Raw genomic sequence first — 23,241 nt, 5'->3', positions numbered from 1 at the left:
TAGGCATTCGAAGTTGCAAATCAAGCCCAGGATTTAAATATCCCACCCTTGATTTGCATCTTCCCGACTGGTTGCCATTTTTGAAATTTACAAATCCGGACTACACGCGGCAGGGACCTGATATTTCGAATTAAAGCCCTAAATCGAACTACCTGTTAAACCTCCTTGCAGGTTAAACCTCCTTGCAAAAAAGGCATAGTTTAAAAAGTGGAAATTAAAACCTAGTGAGGAAAGTAGAAAGAAGCATAAACTGTGTAAAAATATAATTTGGAAGGCCCAAAAGGCCAATTTGAAGAATAGCTAGCCAAAAACTCAAAAAGTAATAGCAAAATGTTTTTAAGTACATCGGAAGCAGGAAACCTGCTAAACAACCAGTGAGGCCACTGGACAATCAGGATGCTAAAGGAGCACTCAAGGATGATATGGTCTTTGCGTAGAAACAAAATGCATTCTTTGGATCAGTCCTTCACGGTTCAGGATGTGTAGGAGATTCCCAAAACTGAGCCATTTTTTTAGTTGACAAATCTGAGGAATTGTCCCAGTTTGAGGTGCCGTTAGAGGATATTTTGGAACAAACTGATAAACTAATCAGTAACAAGTCACCAGGACCAGATGGCATCATCCCAGAATTCTGAAAGAACTCAAATGTTGAAATTGCAGAAATATTAACTGTGGTTTGTAACACAACCTTTAAAATATTTTCTGTACCAAATGACTGGAAGATAGCAAATGTGACACCAATATTTAAAAAGGACTCTAGAGGTGATCCTGGCAACTACAAACTGTTAAGTCTAATGTCAGTACTGGGCAAATTAGTAGAAATTATAGTAAAGAATAGAATTGTCAGACACATAGATTAACATAATTTGTTGGGGGAAAGTCAACATGTTTTCTGTAAAGGAAAATCATGTCTTACTAATCTAATAGAGTTCTTTGGGGGGGTGGGGTCAACAAACACGTGGGCAAGGGGGATGTAGTGGATACAGTGTACTTTAGATTTCCAGAAAGCCTTTGACAAGGTCCCTCACCACAGGCTCTTAATGTAAGTTGTCATGGGATAAGAGGGAAGGTCCTCTTATGGGTTGATAACTGATTAAAAGATAGGAAACAAAGGGTAGGAATAAACGGTCAGTTTTCAGAATGGAGAGAGGTAGCTAGTGGTGTCCTCCAACAGTCTGCCCTGAGACAAATCCTAATCAACATATTCATAAATGATCTGAAAAAGGGGTAATCAGTGAGCTGCAAAATTTTCAGATGTTACTAAATATCTTGAGCAGTTTAAGCCTAAAGCAGGCTATGAAGAGCTTCAAAAGGATCTCAGAAAAGAGGAAGTCACTCACCTTGGTGCAGTAATGACAGTTTTTTGAGATGTGTGTCCCTGTGGGTGCTCCATTGTAGGTGTCGGGTTTGTCCCGATGCCGCAGATCCGAGATTTGTCAGCAGTGGGCTGCCGGACCACATATGTGTGTTAGGCACCTCGTGCCACTCACACCGTTTCCTAGAGCGTGCAGTCCGGCTCTTGCCAGTTCCTCCTAATCGCTGAGTATATGAAAAACATAAAGAAGAAACTCCAAAGCGGGGAACAGATAATTTCCGAGTCTCTGAACCAACTAGGAACCACGCTGTGAGACTAGTGTGAGGGTGCACTAGTGTTCCCTGGTCCTGGGTCAACAGGTCGTGGCGTCTAGGTAGGTGATATGGTGGGCAAGGAAACACGCGAGAAAGATAAGGGAGCCATGTCTGACGCGGCCAAAAGGGGGCTATGAGAATTACTGTTGCATTGTCCCTGGTGATCTTTTCTAAGACTCTTGGTATCAGGAGAGTCGGAGGAAATGAGTAGAGGAGGTGAGCGCTCTAGTCGAGGAGAAAAGCATCTCCCAGGGATCTCGGTCCAATGGCCGCTCTGGAGCATTAGTACAGGCATTTCACATTTTGATATGTGGCAAATAGGTCTATAGTTGGGAAACCCCAGAGGCAGAAGACAACTTGTAGCACCCGATAATGTAGTTTCCATTCGTGGTTTGTGACAAAGTACCTGCTGAGTGCATTGGCAGTGGTGGTGTCTTTGCCAGGTAGGTACGATGCTAGAATCGTTACGTTGTGGTGGATTCACCACTGAGGGAGCACAACTGAGGTCCTCCCTGACGGTTTATGTAGAAAACCGTGGTCATGTTGTTGGTAAGCACCCTGATGGTGTGGCCCCAGATAAGAGTGACAAAGTGTTTGCATAGTAACAGAGAGGTACCTGTGTTAGTCTGATCTTGCTAAAACAAAAGGAAAAACTAAAGGAAGCTTGCTAGTGTTTGCACGCACCAAAAACTGCTCTTAATTCTAGGAGGTTAATATGGTGGGACGTTTCTTGTATGGAGCAGCGGTTTTGAATGCGATGGCCATTGAGATGTGCTCCCCAGCCTACCAAAGACGCGTTGGTCATAACTTGCATCATTGGTTTAGATTGGTGGAAGGGGACGCCTGCTAACGTGTTTGCGGGGGCGGTCCACCAACTCAAAGACCTTACCACTTTTGATGGTATTGCAATTCTCCTGTGAATGTCGTGTTTGCCAGGAACGTAGATCGAGACTATCCAGTGCTGAAGGCACCACAGGTGAAGGCTGGCATGCTCTATGACATATGTGATAGCTGCCATATGCCCCATGAGTTGAAGGCAGGTAAGTAGGGAAATCGTGGGGCCTGTGGAGAGGACCTATACGAGCGCCTGAATAATCTGAAATCTATTTAAAGGCAGGTAAGCTCGGTCAGTAGATGAGTCTAGGCATATGCCAATGAATTCCAAAGACTGTTGTGGTGTCATAGACGATTTTAGGAAATTGATTATAAAGCCAAGGGCTTCAAAGGCTGCCCTTATTGTGGTGGTAGACTGCACCGCATTATCGAAGGATGGGCCCTTGATCAAACAGTCATTGAGATAAGGGAAGATAATGATCCCGGCTTGATGAGACAGGCTGCTACAACCGCAAATGTCTTTGAAAACACTCTGGGTGCTGAAGACAGGCCATCTTTGGAATAGTCTTAGGTGATGATGGAATAACCGAGCCTCTTTGCATTGATGTCTAGACAGTGGAATGGCATGCAGACCCTCGACCATCACATCAAAATAGCTGCCAATTATTCTGCTGGTTGGACATCTTGTTGTTCTGTGAGCTTTGTTTTTGTGGGCGCTGTCTAGGACAGTGCTGGTCGATAGCCCTATATCGAAGTGCCAAGTAAGGGAAAGGTCTGCATCTCTGATATGGAGTGTAGTGTATGCATCTGTACGGTGGCATGTGCATGCCCAATGTTCTTAAAGTAGTTCTCGAGTCCTTATTGGTATGGAGGACCTCATCAGTTTTCTCCGCAAAGAGCTTCTGCCTATCAAAGGGGAGGTTCTCCACTTTCGACTGCAGTTCCTTGGGTACTCCCGCAGATTGCAGCCAAGAAGCTCTGCGCATCACAACTGATGTTGCCGTGGATCGTGCAGCTGTGTCTGTGATGTCAAGAGCAATTTAAGAGCTGTGCGTGAAGCAGTGTACCCTTTCTGAACTATGCATTTTAGGATTTGGCATTTGTTGTTCTATCAGTGTGTTCAGTGTCGTGTAATTATCAAAATTATGGTTCACGAGGAGGATAGTTAGCCCTCCTTGGCATTAAGGTAGCTGAGAAATATGCTTTCCTACCAAAAAGATCTAATTTTGTACTCTCTTTGTCACTGGTACTGGTTCTATAATGTGGGTTCTTGGCCCTCAGCAGTGCTGCATCAACCAGAAGAGAGTTGGGTTTAGGATGAGTGAAGAGGAAATCCATTCCCTTGGCAGGCATGAAATATTTCTTATCGGCCTTCTTCTTTGTTGCTGGGACTGAGGCTGGAGTCTGCTGTATGTCGTCCACCATTTCTAAGATAGCCTTGTCAAGGGGCAAGGATACTTTGGCATTTTGGAAGGGCTGCAAATTTTTTAAAGGTGGTGCTGTTTTTGTTGTATTTCGGAGAGCTGGATCTCCTGAGTGTCTGCCACTCATTTAAAAAGGTCCTGGAATTGACGAAGATCATTGGTTGGTGATGAGTCCCCCAGAATTACTGCCTCGTCGGGTGAGGACGAGGATGGATCAGTTAGAGAAAGCTCTTGTAGTTGCTTGTGGTCTGAGAGCTGACCTTTCTCAGGCTCAGAAAGCTGAGGTAGTTCAGGCATGGTTTTGGGCGGAGGGTAGGCAGCCATGTGCCGGCCAGAGGAAGAGATTTGATCTGGCTCCGTCTGGCATCTGATCTGTAGCAGCAAGGTGACCAATGCCTGGAATAGCGCGGGGAAATGGAGTAGCATGATGGGCAGTGGTGTTCGTAGTAGGTGCGACCCTTGTAGCAGTCGTAGTAATGTCTTGCCGGCGAGGAGTATCTTGAGGAATATCTCAACCACTGCGGTCATCCTGACAGCGCGTGTATGCAGAAAGTGTGGGCGATCTGGGTGAATTGGATCTGTGCCTTGGTGATCTCGGAGATGTCGATAAACATTGCTGCCGATAATAGTGATGGGGCGATGGAGGAATGCGTATCGTTGGATTGTGGTGTTCCGACAGAGACTCCGGAGAAAAGGTGATAGACTCCGGACTGGGTGAAGGAGTAATAATCCTGCATGACATGCACTGGGCTTTAGTCGGTGACAACGGTTGTGGTAACTGCAGGCTCAGCTGAAGGCTGAGGAGCAGGATGCCTGCTCGGTGCCTCCCACGGTGCCAGTGTAGATTGTGGTGGGGAGAAAGGTGCCATGGTCACTGGCACCACTGGTGCTGGGTGCAGTGTCGGTGCTGGTTGTGACCATCTATACCGGTTCCGCTGCTGGCACTGTTATTGGTACCATGGATGGTGTAGGCGCCGGTGGAGGCGACCTCCATGCAAGACAGACCTGGTGCCAATACACTGTGGCTCAGTTTTGTTTTGTCTGGACAGCGTAAGGCAGCTGTGCCTGATGTGCCCGGCTTGTCCCCAATGCTGACACGGGTGATTGGTAAGGATCTTGTCGGAGAGGACCTGTTCTTTGCTGAAGCATAGGAAGCTGGCGAGGCCGCTCAGTGCTTATCCCTTCTAGTTGAGTCCAACATGGGCGGGGAAGGCGCTGTTTGAGAAGGCTGCAAAAAGAAGCATTCTGAGCCTCATTGCTCTATCTCTATGCGCTCGAGTCGTCAATTTAGAGCAATGAAGGCACTTCTGGGGAATGTGCCCTTCACCGAGATAGCTTATGCAATGGGAGTACCCATCCAATGCGGGCATGGGCTCCCGGCAGTCATCACATTTTCTGAAACTGGGAGATCCCGGCATGGTTGCCCCTTTTCTATTTATATCTGTATACAATTTTTAAAAAAAACAACTGTATAACTATTGACCTACTGCTAAAGCTTAACTAACTAGAACTATTAAGAGAACAATAACTATCTGACGATTAACAACCAATTTAACATCTGACAGGATCTGAGGAGAAAGAGCTCACTCCGCCTGCGACTGAAGGATGGTTAGGAGGAACTGGTGGGAGCTGTGCTCTAAGAAACGGCACGAACAGCATGAGGCGCCTAACAAATCTCTGATCTGCAGCACTGGAACAAGCCCGACACCTACAGTAGAGCACCCATGGGAACACCACTTGAAGAAGAACAAGGTGACTGGGCACCAAAAGGGCAATGAATTTTAAATGTTGATAAATTGAAAGCAATGCATATTGGAAAACGTAATCCCAACTATACATATAAAATGATGATGACTAAATTAGTTATTGCCACTCAAGAGAGAGATCAATGTGCAGCAGCAGTCAAAAAAAGCAAATAATGTTAGGAATCATTAAACAGGGGATAAAGACACAGAATATGGAACGAGGTATACAGATAGTTCAGAATAGGAAGCCTAGTCTGAGCTATCTAGTTCGTGCCGCGGCACGGAGTCCGCACTAGCAGACATTTAAAAATGGCGGCGCCCGGCAACATGCAAATGAAGCCCAGGAAATTCAAATCCCGGGCTTCATTTGCAAGTTCGTATGACTACATTAACCACCCTAGTTCGAACTGGGGTGGTAGTGTAGACATACCCTGGGAGACGGGCTTTTCCTTGGTATTAGAATTTCTCTGTTGAGGGTTGGGGAAGTTGTGACTCCAAGAGGATGAGGATATTATATGAAGTGGTTTAGGACACTGGCATCTTGGAAGGCTGCAGCTTGTTGTCTTGTGTCATTAGAGATGGTGTAATGGGACTCTTAGTAACTGGTGGTTCCTTCTGGGGCTGTGAAAGTACTGCCAGTGAAGGAGCTTCTGACGATGTGGTTACTGTTGGTTCTTCAGTTCCTAGTGTTTAGTCTTACTTGGTACCAGAATTGGTGTCAATGGTGAAGTATGGAGCAGTACTGAAGGACCCCTCCTTCTATACGTGCCTTCTGATGAATGCCATGAAACTTAGGAGGACCTAAATATTTGTGTCCTGCATGCAAGAACTTTCTCAATCTGTATGGTATGGAGAGTGATCCTTTTTCTTAGAAGATCTCACATTTTTATATAACTTAGATAAATTTCAGATGTCGATTACAGAACAAAATTAACATTTCTAACAAATCTTTTTATACTGATAAGAGTGCCCCTTACAGTAGTAAGTATGCTCAAAGGGTCCTTCACTCTTGTCATTCCCTCTGCTGATTCAGACACTGAGCTAGATGTACAGTTTCATGGCTGATATGCAAGGGGCTCTTGCTGGCTTGCATTTGATTGGAGCCTCCTGGTGTGTTCCATTAGGTGTTTCTGAAACTGCAATTCTCATGCCAACCACATTCGGTTGGGAAAGTAGCAGCACATGCTGCACTTAGTAGAAATATGAGCTTCTTTGAGGCAGCAGAGCTAGTATTGGCAGTAGTACATAAGAGCTCAAGAGTGAGGGGGAGGGACAGCTCAGTGGTTTGAGCATTGGCCTGCTAAACTGAGGGTTGTGAGTTCAATCCTTGCAGAGGCCATTTAGGGATTTGAGGCAAATATTTGTCAGGGATGGTACTTGGTCCTGCTGTGAAGATGACCTTTCAAGGTCCCTTCCAGTTCTAGGAGATAGGCAATCTCCATTTATAGATGAACATAATTTGTCAGGGGAAAGTCAACATGTTTTCTGTAAAAGAAAATCATGTCATACTAATCTAATAGAGTTCTTTGAAGGGGAGTGGGGGTCAACAAACACATGGGTAAGGGGGATGTAGTGGATACAGTGTACTTAGATTTCCAGAAAGCCTTTGACAAGGTCCCTCACCACAGGCTATTAATGTGTTTATCTATCTATCTCACATATATCTTTACTTGTGTTTATAGTTACAGTCTTCAGTCCTTTGGTGGGCTCTGTATAGATAAACACCTGTGCTCCTGAGGAACCCTGCTGAAGTAAATGTGAGTTCTCCCATCTGGAGTTCACTGTAGGATTGATGCTACAGATCTTTATACACATAAATGTAAATGGATATAGTGCACGAAAAAAGAACAGGCAGTGTTGGCTCACTGTTAGGAAAATTATTTATTTTTGCAGCTACTCTTGGATACAAAATGAAAATATAATATAAAATAAATAAATCTAAAAACTCAATAGTATTTAGATTTTTATTCTCTTTTAAATGGAAGTGGCACATTGAGCCCTTATCTTGATTGTTAACTGTAATTTATTTCACCATGAAAGCCAAAAAGAGATCCAGCATATATTAGTCAGCATTGCCAAATCACAGCTCTTTTCAGAGAGCCAGTAGAGGGCAATAGAAAACTGTAGAACTGGTATGTAATCCTAGGCAGAGATGTATTTATTGTGTACATTTTCTGGCAGAAGAAACTCGAGCATCTAAAGTATGTATTTTCTTTTGTCCCATATGATTGAAAAAAAGTGTACACTCAATTGTACATAATTTTCTGTACTGCAGTCAGGGGCGGATATAGGGGCAGGGCGAACGGGGCGGCCGCCCCGGGCCCCGCACTTCAGAAAGCCCCACACATGTGCCGTGGTGCCACTGCCAAATGTCACTTTCCTCCCCGCCAAGAGAAATGTCACATATTAACAGCAATTACTTTCTGGCATGAAATTCAAGAAAGCATGCACAGTGACTGAATACATTTGTATTATCAGTGGTGGTCCGTCAATACAGGCGACCTAGGTGGTCACCTAGGGCACCAAGAAAAATGGCCGTTGAGGGCTTTGGAGGTGAGGGCGCCGATCGTGTGTCTCGCCTAGGGCACCAATTGCCAGCAGCATGCCTAGGGCTACTCCTGTGTATTATATTATTAAAAATAACACATAGCACCATAAATTTACAGAATAATTTAAATCAGAGAGCAAGATACTACTCTGAGCAAAGAAACTGTCTTAATATTCATTTTTTACTGTACAAAATGATATAACGTATTAAATAATGCATACTAATGACAAATACAATCCATTCCTTCCACAAAGGGCCTGACCCTGCAATGTACTGAACACCTGAAATGAAAGATGAGGAGTCTCAGAATCTCAAATCAGCTGAGAAAGTTAGAAAAGACAAATGCAAATCAAAACACAAGATAAGAGTTCAGGCAAGGGAGAGAATAGAGATTAGGGATGATAAAAACAGGGTAAGAAAGATGGTTTGAAGAAGTGGGCCAGAAACACAATGGTGTCTTACCTCTACAGACACAATGGTTTCTTACCTTTGCTTGATTACAAAAGGTAAACATGAACCCCCTCCTGTACCTGAAACTCCTATCCCAACCTGGAGTACCCTCCCACACCCAAACTCCCTCCTGGAGCCTGAACCCTCCCAGACCACCGCTCTGGCCTGGAGCCCCATCTTGCACCCAAATCTCTCACCCCTGATCCCATCTTAGAGCCCATATCCCCAGCCAGAGCCTTCACCCACCTACACCCTCAGCCCCTGCCCTAGCCTGGGGCAATCTCTCACACCCTGAACTTCTCATTTCTGGTCCCACCTGTAGCCTTCATCCCAATCCAGAGTCCTCACTCCCCTCATCCCAACCCCGAACCCTCTCCTGCATCTTGAACCCCTCATCCGTGACTCTACCCCTCAGCCTGGACCCTCAGCCAGAGACCTAATCCAGAATGCCTCCTGCCCCAGCCTGGTGAGTGAGGGTAGGGGAGAGTGAGCAACGGAGGAAAGAATGGAGCACGCAGGGGACAGGGCCTTGGAGAAGGGGCGGGGCATGGGATGAAGGGGAGATGTTTAGTTTTGTGCGATTAGAACATTGGCAACCCTAGTCAGTTCCCTAACTCCACCAGCCTTTCACTCTCCTATGAGCTACGGAAGCCCTGACTTCATCTTGCAGGTTAACTATAAGTGCCTGGCACCTAAGAATCCCACCCCTGCCATATCCAGCCTGACAGGGGCTACTCTCAGAAATCCCAGAGTCTCTGACCCCAACAGAGTGGTACGCCTCAGTCTACAAGTCTGACCTTAAATCATTGCTTCTGCAAAATCACTGAGTACTTCTGAGCATTTATAATAAAGTAGGTTTACTTATGAAAGAACAGAGATTCTACTAGAAACAAGAAAGAGTGATGGAAACTAATGATTGTAATACAAAACAAAACTGTAAAATGCAAAGCTGAGTCTACACCAGTGATTCTCAAACTTTTTGGCCTGCGGTCCACCCTGCTCAACACAGATCTTTCTGTGAACCACCAGACAATCACTCATGATGACAAAATGGGTGCAGGATGGGGTAAGGGTGCGGAGTCTGGCTGGGAGGTTGGGTGCAGGAGTGGGCTGGGGGTGAAGGGTCTGGGCGTAAGAGGGATAGATGGGGCTTAGTAGGCTCCATGCCTCCTGTTGCTCCCAGGTACCTTCTCCGCCCCCCCGCCCCCCGCTTCCATTGGCCTTTATTCCAGACAATGAGAGCAGCGGGGAAAGCCTCCAGAGGAGTGGTTTCCAATGCTGGCATTTCCTCAGCTGGGGGTGGGGTAGCAGCAGCACTTGGAGTTGCATCTTCTGCACAAGATGGATCTAGCCCACGAGGCTCACCTCCCCAGAGCGGGAAGCCAGCGCAGACACTCCAACCAAGCCCTGAGCGCACAGCCTACCTGCAAGACAGTTATGGACAGCACAGACCAAGCTTTGAGAACCACTGGTCTACACTTATTAACACTTAGCTTTCCTATATAACTAAGTAGTTTTTCCCGAGAATTTAGTCTGTTGCAGAGCTGGCTGGATTTCTATGAACACCTTACATGTTACTCTTTTTGAATAAATTTCCTGTAAGACAGGTGATTGGTGTTCTGGAGATCATTTCCATCTGTGTCAAACTCTGCTTGTCTCCACCAACCTCTTGTCTGTTTAGATTGTAAACGCTTCACAGCATGGACCATCTACTATTCTTTATGTTGGAACAATTCCCAGCACAATGGGGATTCACTCTTAGTGGGGCCTCAGACACTACTGTAATACATACAATAAATAATAATAATGATCCCTAATTGTAATTGAAATCATTATAACCTGTGCTGTGTTGTTTATGTTAAATCATGATAATCTCTGCCAAAAGACTTTGGGTTTGTGTAGTCTGCAGAAGAGAAGTGTGATGGAGGATTTGATAGCAGCCTTCAACTTCCTGAAGGAAAGTTCCAAAGAGGATGGAGAGAGGTTGTTCACAGTAGTGACAGATGGCAGAACAAGGAGCAATGGTCTCAAGTTACAGTGGGGGTGGTCTAGGTTGGACATTAGGAAAAACTAGGGGTGGTGAAACACAGATCACCTATGGAGGTGGTGGAATCTCCATCCCCAGAGGTTTTTAAGTCTCAGCTTAACAAAGCCCTGGCTGGGTTGATTTGGTTGGGGTTGGTCCTGCTTTGGGCAGGGGGCTGGACTTGATAACCTTCTGAGGTCTCTTCCAGCCCTAGGATTCTAGGATTACAACATTAGTTTAGATCAGGAAATGAAGAATGCCATACCAATTTACTGGGCATAATAAAGTGTTCCTTTAAAGTATTCATATGCACATTTGCAGAAAACTGCATGTTTGGTGAAAATTCTTGGGGGTTGGAAAAGAATAGGAACGTAATAGGAATGCTTTGTCCTAGAATAAAATAATGTAAAGAGAACTTCCTTTCCTGTAATCCAATTCTATGGGAGTTAAAGTGAGATTTTCTATTTATCTAAACAAATAATTAAAATCTTATTTTCACAAACAGTGAAAATCAAAAACAGTGAAAATCTTATTGCCTTCTTATTTTTCAACCAAACATCTCTTCCCATAAACTTCTGAAGGCTGGAACAGCAGAATTCAGGCTTTTCTCAGTGTCTCTCATGATACCATCATTTTGGGAAATTGTACTATTTCAGAGAAAAATTATCACCATAATCCTTCTCCAAAGGTCCTTTTACAGACAGAAGTTAAAACAACCCTTCCTTTTCTCTCTCCTTCTGAACTGTGAAAACACACAGATGGCATCTTTACTGGGCCTTGATTCCTTTCATTTTAAAACACACAGCAATCAAAATGAAAAACTGATATTCTCCTCTAATGGTGTCACCCGTGCATGACCAAACCCCTCTTTTAAGCCCATATTGTTACGGTGATCTATTAGAACAGTGGTTTTTAAACTTTTTTTCCTCATGACCCAGCATAAAATTTGACTAGAGTATGGGTCTGGGGTGAGGCTGAGAACTTTGGGGTGTAGCATGAGGCTCCAGCTTTGGGGGAGGGAGTTCAGGGCTGAGAGGCAGCAGGGGCTTACCTTAAGCAGCTCCCCATTAGTGATTCAGCGGGTGTGCTAAAGCTGTCTTCCTGCCTCTCCTGGTACCCCAGACCATGCTGCACCCCAGAAGCAGCCAGCAGCAGGTTCCCACATAACAAGAGTGTAGAGCAAGTGCTCAGGGCAGGGGCAGTGCACAGAGACCTGTGCATTCCCCTCCCTTACCTAGGAGTCAGGCCTGCTGTGCAGTCTGCAGTGCCAGGACAGGCAGGTAGCTGTCTTAGAGCACCCACTGGTCACCTGATGCCCCTGCAGCAACGAGACCCAGTGCCCGACATTCCATAACTCAGTGCTGGGGCGTGACCCAGTTTGAAAACCACTGTATTAGAACAACCCGTGGCACTCAAGAATTATGTTAAAAGCAGAAGTGAGCTGTAGAGCACCTGCAAATTAAATGGAAACCAAGCTGGCATGCCCTGCACAGTGCATTCAAACACAAACTGGTGTTGGTAAACAGTGTTAAAGGGCAGACTGTCTTTTTGCTACCTGTTTTTCTGCACACTGGGGTCTGAGTGGGGCTTGCAGGTACCACCACAAACAACCAAAAACAGCAAAAGAATCTCACAAAAAACAAAACAACCCCCTGACTAGTACTATGGAGCAGCTGAGATTGGATTCCTAGTTTCATGCTCCAACCCCTAAACTACATCACCTTTCTATTTTTATGGCCATGGTATAAGCCCTTGAAATGATGCGGGGGAGGCGAGGGGCAACGGAAACACTGACAAAACTTCAACGATCACATATTATCATCTCTCATTCTGCCCCTCACTGTTTGGAGGGGTCTCAATAAATAACTTTAAAGTTACCTCTCATCACCTTCCTTCAAAACCTTCCTTATAGTTCCTTTTGTGATGTCTGCAAAAAAACTTGTGGGTTATAAGGCTGCTACTGAGACCACTGCTTATCATGCTGACCAAGATTGTTTCATTGCTTTCTTGTATTCCCCCATCAGTTGTTATTGTTTTATATTCTTTTTTCCACAGTGCTTATAAAAAAGATTGTTTAGGCCCTCAATATGGTCCGCATGCTAAATTGTGGTTTTAGTAATGCTGTATCACTATTGCCTTATGCTTTTCTGTCTGTACCCATCTGTCATCTCTTTTCTCATACCTAGTAAGTTTTTGGGGGCCTGGCCAGTCTTTTTGTTCCATGTTTGTACAGTGCCTAGCACATGAGGTCCTCCTGCAAGAGAAGGGTACTTAAACCCTGCAGCAATACAAACAAACAATATTTATTGTGACAAAGCTACAATGAAAACTCGGTGGGTCCTGCGCTTCCTGGCGGACTTGCTTGCCTCAGAGGCTCACAAAGGCCCACAGTTTTAGGCATCATGCCCAGAGCTTTAATTTACTTTTTGTCAAGCTCTTTTAATCATTGGCCAGTGTATGGTAAAATGGAGAATAAACTCCACAGTCTTTTTCCCCTAGTGGAAATGAGGAGGTGGGTGTTGGGAGGAACCTGGGCCCACCCTCTATTCTGGGTTCCAGCCCAGGGCCCTGTGATAGTAGCTGCTCATATGAATCCCCGAAACCTGCTATAAGACAGCACCAAGTCCCCTAGGCCGAGATCCCACACCTCCAGCTCCCTTACAGACCCTCTCAGCCAAGACCCCACACCCCCAGCTCCCTTATTCATCATCCTGCAGAGAACCTGCACTGCCAGCCCCCTCACTCATCCTTTCCACCGAGACCCCGCAATCCAGCCCATTCCTCTCCCCTTCCCCCTGGCCAGACACCTACCCCCAGCCCATTCCTCCCTCTTCCCAGATACCTGTCCCCAGCCTGCTCCCCCTTGGCTACACACCCTACTCCCAGCCTGCTTCTGCCAGTTCCCCCTTGGCCACATACCTTACCCTCAGCCCACTTCTACACCTCCCCTTGCTCCTGTGAAAGCTGCCAGAGAGAGAGGGATTGGTGAACGTAGCCCTTTAATACATTATTAATTCTTAAAAATATCTCTGTGGCATGAGACATGTTCAGAACTGAAAGTATGAAGATACAAAATCTTGGAGTAAACAAAGATACCACAAAGATGTCAAACCCATTTTAGCAGACATCTTTCATGATAGGGATGATGCTGATTTATGAATGTGAAAAGGTGTGCCTTAGCACTCTGAGCATAATGGACTTTGGACGTAAGTGATTTAAAGGTTACAGAAGAGGGAGTTGCAGTAATCAAACTTACCCTGGTATCTGCAAGAATAAATAAATCACCTCCATGTCAAATCTGTGGCAAATGTGAACTATAATGGAGAGGCGATCGTAGGTTGTCCTGCAGAGTATAGTTGAAATGAGGTATAAAACTCAGCAGAAAGTTGATGATGGACGCCATGAAAAAAGACATTACATGAGAACGGGGATGATTAGATGGTGACAAACAGAAGAATGGGTTTATTGGTTACAGTCAAGTAAAGAAAGAAAGATAGATGCTGACATGTCTATGGTCAGTAGGGCTCAAAGGAGAGGCTGAACATTAAAGTGGATGCTAAAATTAAATTATGAAATAATATACCAGTTTTGATTTTCCAAAATTACTATACTGGTAATTAATTCTATATAACTTGCCAGTGTCATAAAAATTCTACAAATGAAATACAGAATAGCTTTTAGTCATCTTCATATTAATAGACAATGTGTTGGGTCCAAATCCTTCACTCTTTTCTTGAGACTGATTCAGGCAAAACCCACCGACTCCAGCTGACAGTAACTGAAGTCACTTTGACTACTGCCTGAATAAGTCTTCTATAGGAGTACAAGCAACGAGGAGTCCTGTGGCACCTTATAGACTAACTGAAGTGTAGGAGCATAAGCTTTCGTGGGCAAAGACCCACTTCGTCAGATGCATGTAGTGGAAATTTCCAGAGGCAGGAATAAATATGCAGGCCAGGATCAGGCTGGAGATGACGAGGTGGATCCAATCAAGGAGGATGAGGCCCACTTCTAGCATCTGATCTGGAGGTGTGAATTCCAAGAGAGCAGAAGCTGCTTTTGTAGTTAGCAAGCCATTCACAGTCTTTGTTTAATCCAGAGTTGATTGTGTCAAACTTAAAGATGAACTGTAGCTCAGCAGTTTCTCTTTGAAGTCTGGTCCTGAAGTTTTTTTGCTGCAGGATGGCTACTTTTAGATCTGCAATTGTGTGTCCAGGAAGATTGAAGTGTTCCCCTACAGGTTTTTGTATGTTGCCATTCCTAATATCAGATTTGTGTCCATTGATTCTTTTACGTAGGGACTGTCCTGTTTGGCTGATGTATATAGCAGTGGGGCATTGTTGGCACATGATGGCATATATTACGTTGGTGGATGTGCAGGAGAATGTACCAGTGACAGTATGGCTGATCTGGTTAGGTCCTGTGATGGTGTTGCTGGTGTATATATGTGGGCAGAGTTGGCACCGAGGTTTGTTGCAAGGACTGGTTCCTGAGTTCGAGTTATTATGGTGCGGTGTGTAGTTGCTGGTGAGAATATGCTTCAGGTTGGTGGGTTGTCTGTGGGCAAGGACCGGCCTACCTCCCAAGGCCTGTGAAAGCGAAAGATCATTGTCCAGGATGGGTTGTAGATCACTAATGATGTGTTGGAGAGGTTTTAGCTGGGGACTGTAGGTGATGGCCAGTGGTGTTCTGTTGGTTTCTTTCTTGGGCTTGTCCCATAGCAGGAGGCTTCTGGGTACACGTCTGGCTCTGTCAATCTGTCTCCTCACTTCCTATCGCAGTTTACAGAATGCTTGTTGAAGATCTTGTAGGTGTTGGTCTCTGTCTGAGGGGTTGGAGCATATGCGGTTGTACCTCAGTGCTTGGCTGTAAACAATGGATCGTGTGGTGTGTCCGGGATGGAAACTGGAGGCATGCAGATAAGTATAGCGGTCGGTAGGTTTTCGGTATAGGATGGTATTGATATGACCGTCACTTATTTGTATCGTGGTGTCCAGGAAATGGACCTCCCGTGTAGATTGATCCATGCTGAGGTTGATGGTGGGGTGGAAGCTGTTGAAATCATGGTGAAATTCTTTCAGAGTCTCCTTCCCATGGGTCCAGATGATGAAGATGTCATCGATGTAGCGTAGGTAGAGAAGGGGTGTAAGTGGACGAGAGCTGAGGAAAATGTTGGCGTATTGTGGGGCCATGCGGGTGCCCATAGCAGTGCCACTGGTCTGGAGGTATATGTTGTCACCAAATCTGAAATAGTTGTGTGTGAGGATATATTCACAGAGTTCAGCCACCAGTTGTGCTGTGGCATCATCAGGAATTCTGTTCCTGACAGCTTGTACTCCATCTGCATGTGGGATGTTTGTGTAGAGAGCCTCTACATCCATGGTGGCTAGGATGGTGTTTTCTGGAAGATCACCTATGCATTGTAGTTTTCTCAGGAAATCTGTAGTGTCACGAAGGTAACTGGGAGTGCTGGTGGCGTAGGGTCTGAGTAGAGAGTCCACATAGCCAGACAGTCCTTCAGTAAGAGTACCAATGCCCGAGATAATGGGGCGTCCGGGATTTCCAGGTTTGTGGATCTTGGGTAATAGATAGAACAACCCTGGTCGGGGCTCTAAAAGTGTGTCGATTTGTTCCTGTGTTTGTTTAGGGAGTGTCCTGAGCAGATGGTGCAGTTTCTTAGTGTATTCCTTAGTGGGATCTGAGGAAAGTGGCCTGTAGAATTTGGTATTGGAGAGTTGTCTAGCAGCCTCCTTTAGGTAGTCAGGCCTGTTCATGATGACAATAGCACCTCCTTTGTCAGCCTCTTTGATTATAATGTCAGAGTTGTTCCGGAGGCTGTGGATGGCATTGCGTTCTGCACGACTGAGGTTACCAGGCAAACAATGCCGTTTTTCCACAATTTCTGCCTGTGCACGTCGGCGGAAGCATTCTATGTAGAGGTCCAGACTGCCATTTCGGCCCTCAGGAGGAGTCCATGTGGAGTTCTTCTTCTTGTGCTGTTGGTGGGATGGTATCTGTGTGTTAGTGCATTGTTCAGTGTCGTGTTGAAAGTATTCCTTGAGACGGAGACGGCAAAAGTAGGCTTCCAGATCACCGCAGAACTGTAGCATGTTAGTGGGGGTGGCGGGGCAAAAAGAGAGTCCCCGAGATAGAACAGATTCTTCTGCCGAGCTGAGTGTGTAGTTGGAGAGATTGACGATGTTGCTGGGTGAGTTGTGGCCCCATGTGGCAGGTAGGATTTTAGACAGCTTACAGTCCTTTTTCCTCTGTAGAGAAGTGAAGTGTGTAATGTAGATCTCCTGTCTTATTTTAGTAAAGTCCACTTGTGCAGAAGGTTGGTGTTTTATGAGAGACTCCAGATTGGAGAGCTCTTTTTTGATGTTTTCCTGTTTGCTGTACAGGATGCTGATCAGGTGGTTCCTCAGTTTTTTGGATAGTATATGGCATAATCTCTCACTGTAGTCTGTGCAGTACGTAGATAGCAATGGATTTTTCACCTTCAGTCCATTTGGTATAATGTCCATCCGTTTGCATTTGGAGAGAAAGATGATATCTGTTTGTACTTGTGCAAGTTTCTTCATGAGGTTGATAGATTTCCACTCCATACGGCTAAATGCAGTGCCTTGCATGGTGTCAAGATATAGGAGTACAGGATATGTCTCTTGTTTGTTATCAATTAACCTTCTATTCATCACAAGAATAGTCTAACATTCCATTCCATTCCATTAGAAATTTAGTCTTTCCACAACAGGGCTTTGGGCTTTTCAAACAGCAATTGATACAAATGAGTACTTCATCTTTTATTTAACAGATGTTATAAGAAAGAGATAACATAATATACGATTATATTCTGGTTCCTTGAATGACTTGGAACTGGGTCCCTCTTAGAGAAAGTGTCTAAGATGGCAATTCAGCCGGTCCCCAAGTTGCGAATGGTCAAGTTACAACCGTTTGCATTTACGACCAAAGCTCCCATGGAGCCGTTGTAAAGACGGTCCCCGAGTTATGAACGTGAACCGTGCTTATGAACAGCACAGTTGCTATGTAACTCAATGGGGTCCGAGTTATGAACAGATCGAGTTACGGCCACATATTTGGTCCGTAACTCATTTGTAATTGGGGAGAGGCTATATAGATGTGTATTTGGAATGTGATTGTGACAGGCCCAGCTTGCTGCTACTCACTAATGGAGGGAAGAAATGCTGGGGAGTGAGTGAACGGTTTTCTTTTCTCTGAGAATGCTGAGCCTAGTGCAGCATAATCAGGCAGATTCTGGGGCCAAATGGAGCATGCTGGAAGCTGCAACCTAATCAGACGGCTGCAGTCAATTAAAACCTGCGGGGCTGTTTTAAAAGGTTTCCCCCAGGCAAGGAAGGGGAAAGGAAAAGAATGGAAGACTGGGAGGAGGAAGTGTATTGCTAGAGAACTGTGTGTGAGCGCTGAGGACTGACTTGCCCAGATACAGAGGAGGGATCATTTGGGAAAGTGGCCCAGGGAAAAAGCTGCCAGACCGGGAGTAAAAGTAATCCTGTCTGTTGCTGCTGCCTTTGGGTCCCTGGGCTGGGACCTGGAGTACTGGGTAGGCCCAGGTTCCCCCAACCATCCCCCTGCCACTACAGAGTTTGCCTCTGAGAAGGGAGATCAGGACTATGAATGGGTTTTCACTACAAACTATGGACTAACCTATGATGGGCCTTGTTTCTAGAAAAAGAAGATGTTGTGTGGAGGGTCACAGTAAGTCTCTGAGGCAAATCATGTCCATCCTAGGGCATGATTGGACCTTTGCCACAGTGTTATAGAGCTTTGTCTGTCCTGAATGTTACAAATTTTGATCTTCATTGATATCCTATATTGTTATAACAAAAAGCTCCTCCCCGACATGTGAAAGGCTTCTAAAGTGAACTGGTTATTTATTAAGGTCCATAAAGGAACTAAACTTTGAAAATTGTTTCAAGCTGGAGGGACATTATGCCAAATAAATGCTGCGTATAAGTCCTTAGTGAAAGTTTTTAGTTAGGAAAAGTATGTTACCTCTTCTCTTTTGGTCTAACAGATCCGAAACTATAAAGAATATGGTCTCTATACTTTGAAAAAAATCACATCAATATAAAATGGTTACCTACCCTTTGTAACTGTTTGTTCTCAGAGATGTGTTGCTTATGTTCATTCCAATAGGTGTGCGCACGCACCACATGCAAGATCAATGGAAGGTTTTTCCTCTAGTGGTATCCATTGAGTTGACTGTGGAGCTCTCAGTAGTGGCACCTTCATAGATAGGTAGTATATAGTGCTCTGCTGGCCCCCAGCTGATTCAGTTCCTTCTTTCTGTAATATTCCAACAGAGGAGAGGCCCAGGGCTGGGGGAGGGGATTTTGAATGAAAATGAGCAACACATCTCGAACAACAGTAGTTACTACAGGTAGGTAACCATTTTTCTTTGCATGATTGTTCATGTGCATTCCAATATGTGACTCCCAAACAATTTACCTGAAGGAGGAGTCAAAAATAATGGACTTGCTGCCTGAAGAACTGCTCCACCATAATGCCATGTTTTTCCTTGACTGTTGGGTGACAGCACAGTGTAACGCCTAGCTGTGAACAGGTGACCACTTTGCTGCCCTGCAAATGTCCTGAATGGGAAGTTGCATGAGGAATGCTGCTGTGGATGCCTGTGCTCTCGTGAAGTTATTGGTGAATGTGGGATCTGGGAACCTGGCTAGGTCATAGCAGGTCCTGAAGCAGGAAATGATCCACAAAGAGAGGCAATGAGGCGAGATGGGGAGTCCATTCTTTCAGCTATTACAAAAAAGAGTAGTGATGACTTACAAAAGGGCTTTGTTTGTTCATTATTGTAGGCTAGTACATCTCTGAGCCTGATCTTTATAGTTGGTGTGGCGTTTGGGAAAGAAACTGGTAGGAAGACTTCCTGGTTTACACAGGAGTAGGAGACCACTGTAGGCAGAAACTCTAGGTGCGGGAGGAGTTGCCCTTTGTCTCTGTAAAAGACCATTTATGGGGGCGTGGAGGTAAGGACATGGAATTCAGGAACCCATTCTGTCTGAAATTATAGTGACTAGGAAGGCTGCCTTCCAAGACAGGTAGGACAGGGTATGAAGGGCTCATGAGGTGGACCCAGGAGTCTGGATAGAACCAGGTTAAGATGTCACTGTGGGATGGGGTATCTAACCTAGGGGTACAGCCTTTCTTAAATGCTTGAGAAAGCATCTCACCATGGGGCTGCAGAACAGGAAGCTGTCCCCCACCGCAGGTGGAAGGCAGATATGACCGCTAAGTGGACCTCAAGGGACGATAGAGCTAGTCCCTGGTGTTTCAGCTCCAAATGGTAGACAAGCTCCAATGGGATGACAGTTTCTTGTGGGTGAAATCCCATCTGCAAGGACCAAATCAAGAAATGCTTCCCCTTTGCTAGGTACGCCACCCAGGTGCAAGGTTTTTTATTGCTCAACAGGCTCTTCCTAACAAAGTCCTAGCACTGGAGCTCTAATTGGTTTAACCAGGGTGTTTCCATGCCATGAGGTGGAGAGACTCCAGGTTGAGGTGCTGCAACTGTCTATAGTCCTATACGATGAGATCAGGATAGAGAGGGAAGGCTACTGGCCTATCTACCAATAAACTCAGTAGTGTACCAACATTGCCAGAGCCACACGGGTGCTATGAGGAGGAATGCTGCTTGGTCCTGATGGATCTTGAGGTGTACCTTATGTATTTACGGGAAGGGTGGTAACAGATACAGCTAGTGACAGGGCTGTGACTGTGGCTCCAAAAGGAGCAGAATTGGTGGCACTTCCTGTCATGCTCCTTACCATGAACAGGGATGACCCCATCTCTGGAAGATGGAGAGGGTGACATCTGCCCTAAGAGACCATCTGAAGGAGTGGCTGAGATGGTAGAGAATATAGTGGCACTGATGTGACCTGTTGCTCAATCGGTGCTTGCGCTTGGTGAATCTCATACCCCTTTTGGTGATCATAGGCGACTGATGTGGCCAAAGGCAACTGATGGCTAGAGGAGACCACTGATGCAGCTCTTGATGCTGAACCCTAGTCATGGTGGCAAGCCAAAGGTGTCCAGAATGGCCATTGAATGGAGCCTGCCATTGTGAGGGCCAGGACATATGCGGTGTCATGGAATTTCACTGTTGATGCTGTGACCAGTGCCTGGATCGGAATCAGGCAATATAGTCTGCTGATGACTCTGCCTCAGATTCTGAAGTGTGGCTGGAGCCTGAGCAACGTGGAACAGTTCCCGATGGTGCATGTTACAGGTGCTGGGGTGATGGTGGGTTGTGTCTCAATGTGGCTGGTTTTCCATAGTGCCAAATGGATGTCGGTGCCTCTGAAGAGGGCTGTGTCATTCATTTCATGTCTCAACAAAGGATGTGCCATGCTGGGGTGGTTGCTGGGGCCTTATTGGTCCGCCTTTTTCCTCTTGTGCGGCACTGGAGATTATAAATGGTGCTGCACCAAAGAGATGATCTTCTGTTTCAGGGAACATTGTTGATGCTCCTTGTGGCCTTCCTTTCTTGGTGCTAAAGCATCCTGCACTGAGGCTCCTGCATTGGGGGGGGGTCAGAGTTCTGACTCCCTAAACAGAAGTTTCAAATGGTGGTCTCTTTCTTTTGATTCTTGGTTTGAAACCTCTGCAGATACTGCACTTACCAAGTAAGTGTCCCTCACCTAAGCACTAGCAGCATGCGTGTCCCCTTTGTGCATAGGTTTGCCATAGGAGTTGCAATGCTTAAATCCCTAGGGCTGTGTCCAGACTCAAAGGTTTTTTCGAAAAAAGTAGCCTTTTTTCGAAAAAACTTCACCTGCGTCTAGACTACAGCCGCGTTCTTTCGAAATTAAATCGAAAGAACGCAGCTTTTCTTTCGACGGCAGAAAACCTCATTTCACGAGGAAGAACGCCTTTTTTTGAAAGTGCTCTTTCGAAAAAAGGCGTTCTTGAATGTAAACAGGGCTTTTTTGAAAGAGAGTATCCAGACTGCCTGGGTGCTTTCTTTCGAAAAAGTGGCTTGCTTTTTTGAAAGTACTGCTTGCAGTCTAGACGCTCTTTTTCGAAAGAGGCTTGCAGTCTAGACGTAGCCTAGGGTAGTCCCAAGGGAAAACTGAAAATAAAGGTAAAAAGGGGGGAACTTCCTATCTGAGGTAAGGACTAACTTGCACTCTAACATGAAAATGAACTCTATATGTATGTCTACACTAACCCGCTAGTTCGAACTAGGAGGGTAATGTAGGCATTCCGCACTTGCAAATGAAGCCCGGGATTTGAATTTCCCGAGCTTCATTTGCATAAGCGGGGAGCCGCCATTTTTAAAACCCCGCTGGTTCGAACCCCGTGCAGTGCGGCTACACGGGGCACGAACTAGGTAGTTCGAACTAGGCTTCCTATTCCGAACTACCAGTACTCCTCGTGAAATGAAACAAAACATGCTTCTTAATATCTTACTAGGGCTCCAAAAGGGAGCCACAATAGTTTGTGTTTTCATTTTCAGATTACTTAGTGTTGTGGGAGCAGGACTTGAAAGTGAAAGGTAATCAGAACTCTGTCAGTTAATTGTGTCCCTTTAAAGAACAGAGTCACTGCGTCTGTGGGCAGAGGAGGGAGAGAACTCAAACTGATCACCCTTCACTGTCCAGACAATTGCCCTATCCCCAGGCCAGTGTTCTCAACAAGTGGTATGTATACCGTTGGGGTACTCGAGAGAAGTCTGGGGGGGTACGTCAACAACTGAAATTTGGAGAAAACTGAATTTTTGTTTTAAGCTTTACAGCGCTTTATTATTTTTGTTCTTTTTACACCAAAACATTTCATTGCCCACCTGGCTACGATTAAATTGTTTAAACAAATGTGTTGCAATGGTAGAAAAAAATGTGTGTCTGAAAACTATAGGTACTGGGGGTACTTTTTTTTTTAAAAGGGTACTTTATAAAAAAAAAAAAAGGTTGAGAAACACTGCCCTATGCCACTCCAGAGCCCACCCTCCTCCCTACCTTCAGGACATCCCTCATCCAGTCTTTCTAATACCAGAGCCTGCTCCATCCTTGGGGAAACTGGTGTTGGCTGTCTGCCTGCTCCAGGGGTGGGCAGGACTCCAGCTCACCACCCTGCGTTCCCCTGAGTAACTGATACTTTCTGGTTCGCTTTTGGATCCAAAGTTGTCTGTGTAAATGTAGATTGCCTGGCTAGTAGGGGAGGGCAAGAACTGCCCATAAGTGACAGCACAAAGGAGTAATGGATGGTTAATATACCTGGTCAACTAAGTCGGCTCATATTGTAACCCTCCAGAAGTGAAGGTAGCAGGAGTCAAACCTGAGAATAAGGGGAAGCAGGTTAACCTAAGTAGAGGAAAAAATGTGTTTGCACAGTGCTGAAATCTGAAAATAGGGATAAAGGGGGTCTGCTTATATGCATAATATCACTACCTTTTAAATCACCCAAAGCTCAGGATAAATTGAGGCCTATTTAAAGATTTCAGGAAGGTATTGAACACACTGCTCTCAAAGATAAATTGTCTAATAAAGGACATGGTAACATCCACATGTAAAAGATTTAATGATAATG

General features: G+C 45.3%; 1 protein-coding gene across 11 annotated transcripts in view; it reads right to left on the bottom strand.

The window, feature by feature from the left end:
* The window catches only part of SBF2 (SET binding factor 2), a 639,223-nt gene that overhangs the window by 169,055 nt on the left and 446,927 nt on the right, over positions 1–23,241 (bottom strand). The window lies entirely within an intron of this gene.

The sequence above is a fragment of the Pelodiscus sinensis genome, chromosome 5 (genome assembly GCF_052426305.1).
Source record: "Pelodiscus sinensis isolate ZL-2025 chromosome 5, ASM5242630v1, whole genome shotgun sequence".
NCBI classification, from domain to species: Eukaryota; Metazoa; Chordata; order Testudines; family Trionychidae; genus Pelodiscus; species Pelodiscus sinensis.
The sequence above is the reverse complement of the archived record's forward strand: the minus strand, read 5'-3'. Positions and strand labels throughout refer to the sequence as shown.